Raw genomic sequence first — 10046 nt, forward strand, 5'->3', positions numbered from 1 at the left:
CCCCCCCCCATTTTTCCAACGCACACCATAACCACCCCTCAACACATCTCTCTCTCGCTCCCCCCCCCCCCCACCCCAAACACAAAATATCTACAATTTTTTGGAAAACTCGCTTGACGATGTGTGAAATATCCGGGGTCAAAACATGGAGGTCACAATGGGGTCGCGGCACTGACTGTCATGATGATAGAAGACATGGAGAGTTATACTCATGTACTTTGCTGTATAGATAGATAGATAGATAGATAGATAGATAGATAGATAGATAGATAGATAGATAGATAGATAGATAGAGAGAGAGATAGAGAGATAGAGGGAGAGAGATAGATATTCATACATTATTTCGGGTGTTCCTAGTTTCTGTGTAAGTGTGTGTGGGTGTGTATGCGCCCGCACGCGTGCGTGTGTATGTGTGTGTGAATGTGTGTGTGTCTCTGCGTGTGTGGATGTGTGTGTGTGTGTTTGTGTGTGTGTGTGTGTGTGTGTGTGTGTGTGTGTGTGTGTGTGTGTGTGTGTGTGTGTGTGAAAGAGTGAATGGAAATGTATTTAGGCGGGTGCTCTTCAAGTGAATGTGAAAGAGGGTGTGTTTGTTTATCTGTCTCTGCGTGTGGGTGAATGCATGCTCGAGTGCACAAGTGTGTGTTTGTTTATGTGTGTTCGTATGTATGTGTATGTATGTGTGTGTGCGTGTGTGTGTATGTGTGTGTGTGTGTGTGCGCGCGCGCGCGCGAGTGCGTGAGCGCGCACGTTAGCCCCACAAGAGTTTGCCTGTGTATTGCAGTTTAATGAGGTTGAATGGGGCTGCTAAGGGTTGTCTTCCCTTTTTTACGCCGACCAAACTAAAGACGAGCAGGAAGTGAAAAGGCTGGGGATTTCTATATATATATTCTTTCTGTTGTATTTGTGTGTTTGGGGGGGTGGCTAGGTGGAGGAGGAAACCCTTAATTACATTGTTTGATATGCCACCTCCGTCCCCTACCCCACACTGCTTCCCGTGAAGACTTGAATATCAAAAGAAGTATTTGCCGGACATAGAACGCCAGCAAGGCTTGTTAAAATATGCTTATGTTAGTATTTTCATCATGAATAATACCGATTTTAAACTCCAAGTTTGCATTACTGACCAGCATAATCAGAAAATAATAAAGATTTGATAAATTACGATGATACAGCATGTGACTTGTAGTAAAGGCAAGCGTTGCAATATAATTTTGATGAATGAGGACTCTAAGAAAAAACCAACAGTGTAGCCCCTGGTCAGTTATAGACGTGCTGCCTTTGAAGAGTTAATAATAAATGTAGGCAAACATGTGAATTAAAATTAGGAGAGGAGAGTTGTTAAACAAGGGAAAGTCTTGTGTAGAAGTAAAAACAAGACAGAGAGAGAGAGAGAGAGAGGGAGAGAGAGAGAGTGAGTGAGAGAGAAAGAGAGAGGGAGAGAGAGAGTGAGGGAGAGAGAGAGAGAGAGAGAGAGAAAGAGAGAGAAAGAAAGAGAGAGGGAGAGAGAGAGAGAGAGAGAGAGAGAGAGAGAGAGAGAGAGAGAGAGAGAGAGAGAGAGAGAGGCGAGGCGAGGCTTTAAATTTGACTTGAAAACAAATTATGTTGCAATTTAAACCAAGCGCTATAATTAATTATTGAAAGACTGTCAATTTTGCTGAAACATCCTGCAAGGTTTTTACAACTCTAAAAACGCAGAAGCGAAATATGGGGGGTGGGGGTATTATTGTTGGGTGTTTTCTTTTTGTTTTTTGGGGTTGGATGGAAGCGGTGGAGATACAAGTTCAGTGATAACAACACTTTCCTCTAATTTGTTTACTTTAAATTAATTTCTCGAAATAGCCCTCTTGTTAGAATTTTTTACTTTTTTCAAAGTTTCCACTTGCGATTTGAAAGAAGGCTGGACAGGAGTGAAAATAGAACTCTCTCTCTCTCTCTCTCTCTCTCTCTCTCTCTCTCTCTCTCTCTCTCTCTCTCTCTCTCTCTCTCTCTCTCTCTCTCTTACTCAGTCACTCTCGCTCTCTCTCTCTTGCTCTCTCCTCTCGCTTTTTCTCTCAGTCTGCCCCCCCCCCCTCTCTCTCTCTCTCTCTCTCTCTCTCTCTCTTTTTTTTTTTTTTTTTTTTCTTTCTCCTTTGCTCATATTACGAAAAAAAAAAGGCTTGAGACCAGGTGCATAGATTCCTTCAAGTAGTTCAGGAAACAGATGACGGACGGATATGCCAGATTTGATATAGTTTGCTATCATTACTCTTTGAAAAAGTCACCTGGTCAACAATAATTGTATCCATCGAGTGCTGCAATGGCCTAGATAACAACTGACTATTGTTGTCATATTTTTAGGCGTCTTCTATAATCCTAAATCCTCCATGCGCACAGTAAATGTTCACCCCGTTCCTCTTTAAATGTCAATACATTAAGTACGCCTATGCTATTTTCAAAAAAAAAACATTTCAAAAAGTACGAAATCAAAGAAACATTCCAAACTGCAAGTGTATCTGTTTATTGCAACGTACCTGTTTTGTATAATTACTTATATTTAAGTATAATATTATATTACTTTATATACATATATATAATATTAATATGTGTGTGTGTGTGTTTGTGTGTGTGAGTATGTTAGTGTGTGTGTGTGTGTGTGTGTGTGTGTGTGTGTGTGTGTGTGTGTGTGTGTGTGTGTGTATGTGTGTGCAACTGGGAGGGAGATCGAGACAGACAGACAGACAGCAAGCAGACACTCAGACACACAGACAGACAGACAGATAGATAGATAGATAGATAGATAGATAGATAGATAGATAGATAGATAGATAGATAGATAGATAGATAGATAGATAGATAGATAGATAGATAGATAGATAGATAGATAGATGGATAGATAGATAGATAGATAGATAGATAGATAGATAGATAGATAGATAAATAGATAGATAGATAGAATACGTGAGAGAGAGTGTGTATGTATGTGTGTGTATGTGTGTGTATGTGTGTGTATGTGTGTGTGTGTGTGTGTGTGTGTGTGTGTGTGTGTGTGTGTGTGTGTGTGAATGTGTATGTGTGTATCTGTTTGTGTGTTTCGATGGAAATACATGTACTTTAACACATCAATTCCTTAAATGAAGTAACACGCATTGGTGGTTTCCTGCAGAAGAGGGAGCATGGGGGTGTTCAAGCTCTCAAGAAGAGACCATTTCATTCAATTCATCTTTTTTATACTCGTCCACGTTAGATGTGCAAAAATAGAAGTTATGACCTTGTGGTTACGCTCTCGTACTCTCTCGTGGGTCCGTATCCCGTCAGGTACCCGATGTTATGTGCTTGGGAAAGGCACATTACACAAATTTCCCTTACTTCACCCAGGTGAGAATGGGTACCCGGTTGATGACAACGAAAGATCCTGTCGGTTTGTTAGTGTTCGAGCGTGATATGCAATTCAGCGGAGTGGTTGTGCAAAGGGGAGATTTTGGCCCGACCAATCAGATGAATAAAGTTGGGACAAATAGAACTTTTGCTCGTCAAAATCATCGATACCGTTTTTGAGCACTTTTATATTCCTGTGCAACGGTGGAAAAATCGACTCAAGTCTCATTTTTAGGCTCAGGAAATCAAATTTCAAAGTTCAAAACACAGTAGGCTACTTGGTATTCATTTTTATAGAGCTGTCTTTTATAATGAGTCTCTATCTCATGATGGTAAATTAAGCAAAGGCTAGGGGTCATAATTCAAATAGTAGACGTTTTTGACTGACCGATTTTCCAATGTGGTCTTCGTTTGTGAGTCGAAAGGAAGCCGAACCTCTCCTCTAAGGGAGTTGTATCTAATAGCAGTTGTAGGGGTCAACTTAAGACTTTTTAGACTGAATAGAGAGATTTCTGAAAAATAAAATACTGCGGGTGGTTGGCAGGTACTCTGGTGCGGTTCGCTCCTTTCCTTTCAGACTTCTATTGTCGTTACCGCACCTCCTTTTTGGTGCTAGTTACTGTCTCGTTACACCTTTAATCCCCGTTACTCATTTGATCAAAATGTGTTGCATGAGCCGTAAAACTTTTACCAAAACGAGAAAGAAAACAATTCTGAGAAAATGAAGCAAAATCTATAACTGGGGTTATTCCTTGGGGATTGAGACAAGTATGATAGTCGACACAGAAAAGTTACATTTTGTCTACAACGGAAAGGCAGGGCGGGCGGAAAGAGGTGGGCTTGTTTAGCCTCAGACTTAAATGCAGCTCGAAAGTCTATTGTAAGACCCCTAAATATTTTAGGGGAAAAATGTTTTATTGCTACTCACGCTTCAGTCGTCCCTCTCGACAAAGGAGAAATCACAGGTTATGCTGCCTTACAATCCACAATGAAAAGATAAATGCAGGACAAAAAGAGAGGTAACTGACGACTTCAGCTCGATTATCCTTCTCCCCCTTTTTCCCCTCTACTCTCCTCCGCGCGTTGCCTGAAATCAGCTGTGCCAGGGGGCATGCGCCGCGTGCAGGATGAACGGGAGGTGAGCGATAACGCGATGATGCACATAGTGTGAGTGTGAGCGAAGATAGACCGGGTCTTGCTTGCCTCACCGACACGACAATTAATCTAGAGCTTTTTTGGACGATAGTTGGCCAAAGAACGATTTTAAGAGCTAATAAAGTGGGATTTTTGTCGTTACAGTTGTTGATGCTTTTTCTGATATTGATAATGATTGTTATTATCTTTTTTGTTGTGGTTGTTGTTGATGATTATTGTTCCGGTTGATGTTATTGTGGATATTGTTGATATTGTTGTTGTTGTTGTTGCTGCTGCTGTTGTTGATGTTGTATCTGTTGTAGTCATCGTATGCTATTTGTTTTTTTTATTTAAACTTTATTATCCTGGTCCCCCCTCCCCTCCCCTTTTCAGTTATTTATTTAGGTTTTCTAAGTTGTTTTTGGGCTACTTCATTTGCCTTCAATTTTTTTTTCAATGAGAGCAAGATGTTAAGGCCTTTATGTCGATTCAAGTATCCCAGAAGCTGCATTACTTGTCTTTTTTTTCCTTTCCCTTTTGTAAATAGAGAGCGGCCTACGCGGACTTCTTTTAGCTCTACCTTATTTGACTTATTTTCCTTCAAAGAAATTCTCATAAATTTCTTATGAAACTACAGTTCTGCTGTTTATTTTACTTTTCACTGTCTAAACTGTCTTTGGTTTGTTCAGAATTCAGAGCCGTATACAAGGGTTGACAACAAACACATGGCCTTTTCAAATTCGCGTTTTTGTCGCCAGTGAAATCTTTCTACCGGCGTCTGTGGTGAAGCGTTTATGCGCCTCGTTGTCTCACGCAGGAGAGAATTTTTAAAGAAAATCTCAGTCTTTCTGCTGGGATATTGTATCCCTCTCTGCTCAGGGTCAAATGCTTGCCCCGTAAATTGGGTCAATCGAGGCGTAAAAACACCTACAAAGTAAAAAAGGTCTTCCTATTTTTACAGATTGGAATCATTTCATATAAGTAGTCTTCAACTATATCAAATCTTCGTTTAATTTTAGTGAAACTTTTGGATCGGACGTAATGATATATCCAGGACAAAAACAATATCGTTGAACTTGTTTGATCGTTTCACCTTTTGCTTTTAATATTACTCCTTTTTTGAAAATTACATATCACAGGGCATTCTGGTTTTTTTTTCACATTATTAAAAAACAACCCAAACTTGGGTTCACATTTTTTTACATCAATATCTTGAAGTGGCAAAATGAAATGTATGTCTTGGTGAATCTACAATTAAGACTGTGTTGTCGAGGTATTTGATGTCATTAATATCATCCATTCACTTCGAGACCAATACTTCCTTCTATATTTCTAAGTTTGTTTCACAATATTAAAGGGGTTGGGGGGGGGGGGGGCCTCCCGTGGCCTAGAGATTTAGGTGTTCGCCTCTCATTCAAAATCCCGGGTTCGAATCCGGGTAGCTACGGAAAAAATTCTTCTCATAAAATAGTGTCCTTTCACCTCCTTTTCTGCTCTCTAACAATATTATGTCGTCTGCTATTGTCTCCACTTTCAGCCCCCACCCCCTCACCTCCTTTGCCCCTACCTCTGGGCTCCTGAATCTTTCTTCAGGTTTTCAACTGCTACTCCTTGGCCCCTTCTCACTGCTATCTTTCAGCCACACCCCTTATCTTCAGGTAGGAAAGATCTACACCTACACCTGGCCTTCTCGGACAAGGGCAAAAATCTCGGAGGCCCCGTGTGCAAGTTGCGCACGTTAAAGATCCCTTGGTGATCCAAAATCTATGAGTAGTGAGTAGTCTTCGGCCGCCACCCGGGCAAAATTCAGAATTTCCTACCAACTGAAAATGATTGGTGTGTCCCGCGCGCTCATATGACACTATGCAGTAGCGAGCGCCGTAAAGCACTTACCAAAAAAAAGGAGGTTTTGGTGACAAAATGAACTCATCCTTGTCTAACTTCTCTTTCAATCTGCACATACTCGCGGTTTTTCTCCTCCCGTAGATTTGTCATTTGTTGAGTCGCCTCTGACAGGTGACTACAAAAACTAATCCCCTCCACTTCTCTCTGCTCTGTGCTTCCCTTACTGTGTCCTGCAGCCCCATGGCTGTCCATTCTCGGATTTTATCCTCCCATATCATCTTTTGTCTGCTTCTCCTTCGTCCTCCCCTGAACAATGCCTTATAGGATGGTTATAGCAAGACCTGAAGAACGGGTGACCTGGCCATACTATTTACAGCTTGCGTTGTTTGACCAATGTTAGAAAGTCGGCGTAAGACCCGATTACATTTCGTATGCGTCCTTTCACTTCTTCATTGGTGGCATGGTCTTTGTATGAGATGTTGAGCAGTTTTCGGAAGCATCACATTTCAACAGTCAACAACTCTAACCCTAGGGGTCCTTTGAGAAGGGTACGGTCCGATTTTTTGTCGGGAGGAAGAAAATCGGTCAGGTCGTTTCCGTCTTGTGTGTCCACCAGAACGGACAAGACACGTCTAGTCTGTTGGCCTACTGGCCGTCCTTGTTACAGGGCTATAAATAGTCGATGTCAATGAACCCAAGGCGGGAATAAGAAATGAATGGGGGTTTTAATGAAAATTGGAAGAATTATGTGCTTTTAAACTAGAAGGTTTGCGCGTAAACTTTGCTAATTTTGAGGCGCTGATTACGAATATGACTTTAGAATTTTAATCCGAACTCAAAATTAGAATTTTTCTTTAGATCCAGCGGGGCCTATGGCTCATGAGTCATGACCCGGCCCGCTAAAATCGAGCAAGAGGCTTTCGGACCGACACGTCTTTTGTCGGGGCGTGTCGTGTCGTTTCTGTAGACACAACCAAACGGACTTTTCGCTGATTTCTTAGGAAATAACCGGTGCTCCATTTCAATTATCAACTTTCCAAGAGACGAACAGAACCGGGTCTATTGGTGTCCGTCGCAGTGGACACGGGCCCTTATTCTTCTCTCATGTCTGCCCCAGGGTTCAGCACTCCCATGCGGTACTCTCCCTCAATTATCTTTCAGCAACGATTTGGCCCCATGCACAAATATCTAGATTCGTAATTCTTAGATCCATTCCATCTATGTCTGGTTCTTCCAAAATCTTGAATAGTTCATCAACTTTAACAACAGCTTTTAAGTAATCAATAAAACATAATAAACAAAGATTGTTTGTGTTCCAAAAGTTCTTTCCATTAACACTGTTACTTTACTTTACTTTTTCATCCTCTGTTGTCGTTAAGCGTCGAGGGGAGATGCAGTTTTTTATTGTAGGCCAGCTCCGCAGCTCTTTCACTACTTTCAGTTGTGATGTTATGTTTTCTTAGGGTTTCCTTGACTCCCTCGATTCACCTTTTGCGTGGCCTTCCTTTTCCTTTATAGCCTGAGTGCTTGGTGTTGTAGGCTCTCGAGGCTGGCTGGTCTGGTGACATGCGTAATAGGTGGCCAAACCATTTTATCCTCTGTTTTTCTATGTAACGCAGGCAGTACTCGGTGTCGATAGCTGCTCTTACTTCTTCATTTCTCTGCCTGTTCGTCTTGTGATGTTTAGGGTTTTGCGGAGACATTTCATTTCGCTTGCGGTGATTTTGCTTTCATGGGTTTTGCTTAAGGTCCAGGTCTGGCACTGATAATATAATGTTAGTATGAATATTGATGTGATAGACTGTCTCTTTGTGTCCCTGGACATGTTTGGATGAGAGCTGGTAGGTGACAGCGTTGCTTTTTTGAGTTCGCATGTCTATTTCTCTGTCTATGAACCCGTTTTCAGAAAAAGTGCTGCTAAGATATTTAAACTCCTTCACCTGTTTCAGTTGTTTACTATTGACATGGATGTTCAGGGGACTATGGTTTCGGCTCACTTTCATAACTTCTGCTTTCGAAGTGCTTATTTTCATGTTGAATTTCTCACAGGTGTTGTTGAGTTCGGTAGTGTGATTTTGGAGGCTTTGTTGGTCATGATGAATAAGACATTGGTCGTCTGCAAACAGTAATTCATTTAGGCTTTTTTGGGCTTTTGTTTGCTTCGTGTGTTATTGTGTCCATATATATTATAAACAGGAGGGGAGATAGAACGCATCCCTGTCGTACTCTAGATCTTACTTTGAACCAGTCTGTATTGCCTTCCTTCGTTCTTCCTGGGCTTCAGCTGTTGGTGTATAGAGCTCTGACATTATCTAGCACTGTTATGGTGAGTGTAGTATGTCATGTGGCTTTGTCTGGAACATTGCCATGAATTGTTCTAGAAATATATGATTTTAGACTTTTTTCTTTTTTTACGTTAGTATTTGCAACAACGTATTTTGAGTAGAGTGGATCACAAGGTTTATTGTTCCATGTCTGTGGTACCTGGTGATTTAGGCTAAGCTATAAAGACTGACTTTACCATATTATTATTTTCTAAAAATGTTACTAATGCCATTGATAGAATTAAAGAGCTTTCTTGTTATTTCAGTTCCTGTTTCTTTTAATGTGATAATTATCACTTCAACTGGAGTATCGTCAGGCCCCGTAGATTTTCACTTTTTTCAATGTTAAATGGTAGCTTATAATTTTTCTTTCAGGGTTGGTGATTCACTTACTTTTCATCAATACAGGCGTTTCTTTTCTATTATCTTTGGAAAAAGTTGGTCAATGTATTCTGATCATCTATTTTAGAAACATCCTTTTTCTAATGTGGGTGTTTTACGTCCTTACTGATTCAATTTAGATCTACAACATTCCAGCAGAAAAACCGAGATACTCGATATAAAAATGTCTAGCCCACTCGGGAGTCGAATTCGACTGCCTTGCGTGAGACAGCAAAACGCCTAACCGCTACACCACGGACGCCGGTACATCCTCTTTTGTCCTTTGAAATATCTCCTATTATTCAGCCTGTATTTAAGGTTCCTTTTTTCTCATTTACTTCTTTGATTTTGGAATGCAAGTATTTGCTGATCATGACATTGTGTTCGTGCTTTTTTTTTTTTCCTTCATTACATTTTTTCCTTGTGCACCTGAGGTCTATTTTGGCTATTATAAGGTCTAGAGCGCCCATGTTTCAATGGTTCAAAAAGTATACTGTGAATCGGTTGCTATGGAAACAGTGGTCGTATTGGATTTTGTATACCTTTTTCAATCCCATTTTATTTCCTTATTTATTAACTGATTGACTTCTGATTCGGCATGCCAACATGACAGTAAATACGTAGCTCTTAAAATTGGCTTGTTGAATTTTTGATATATGCTTTAGTTTTATTTTATGACACTTACAATTGGGCTGTTGCAAAAAAAGTGAAAAAAATGGAAAATCATGCTTTCTAATCCCCTAAATCAAAAACTACTCCCTTTAATCAAAAATTCAACAAGCCAAAACTGAGAACCAGGTGTTGTTGCTATCCTGTGAAAGTTATATTGAAATTGAAATAGAAACAGAGCAGAAAAATGGGATAATGTGTGAAAAAATAGAATTGTGAGAAAACAACCGATAAAGGTAAGAACAGACTAGAAAACATGTGCTTTCGCAGAAACACCTGAACAAAAAAGACAGCTTTAGGGTGTAGCAAGGCTTACGTACGTTTCTGGATATTGTTAAG

General features: G+C 40.5%; 1 protein-coding gene across 1 annotated transcript in view; it reads right to left on the reverse strand.

Annotated features, from left to right (window-relative positions):
- Positions 1–4494, reverse strand: part of LOC101854403 (somatostatin receptor type 2) — a 76637-nt gene extending 72143 nt beyond the window's left edge. The window contains exon 1 of the mRNA XM_005095603.3: positions 4283–4494. The gene's annotated coding sequence lies outside the window, so the exon portion shown is untranslated. The remainder of the gene's footprint in view (positions 1–4282) is intronic.
- Positions 4495–10046: the final 5552 nt, after the last annotated feature.

The sequence above is a fragment of the Aplysia californica genome, unplaced genomic scaffold (genome assembly GCF_000002075.1).
Source record: "Aplysia californica isolate F4 #8 unplaced genomic scaffold, AplCal3.0 scaffold00108, whole genome shotgun sequence".
In the NCBI taxonomy this organism is placed as follows: Eukaryota; Metazoa; Mollusca; class Gastropoda; order Aplysiida; family Aplysiidae; genus Aplysia; species Aplysia californica.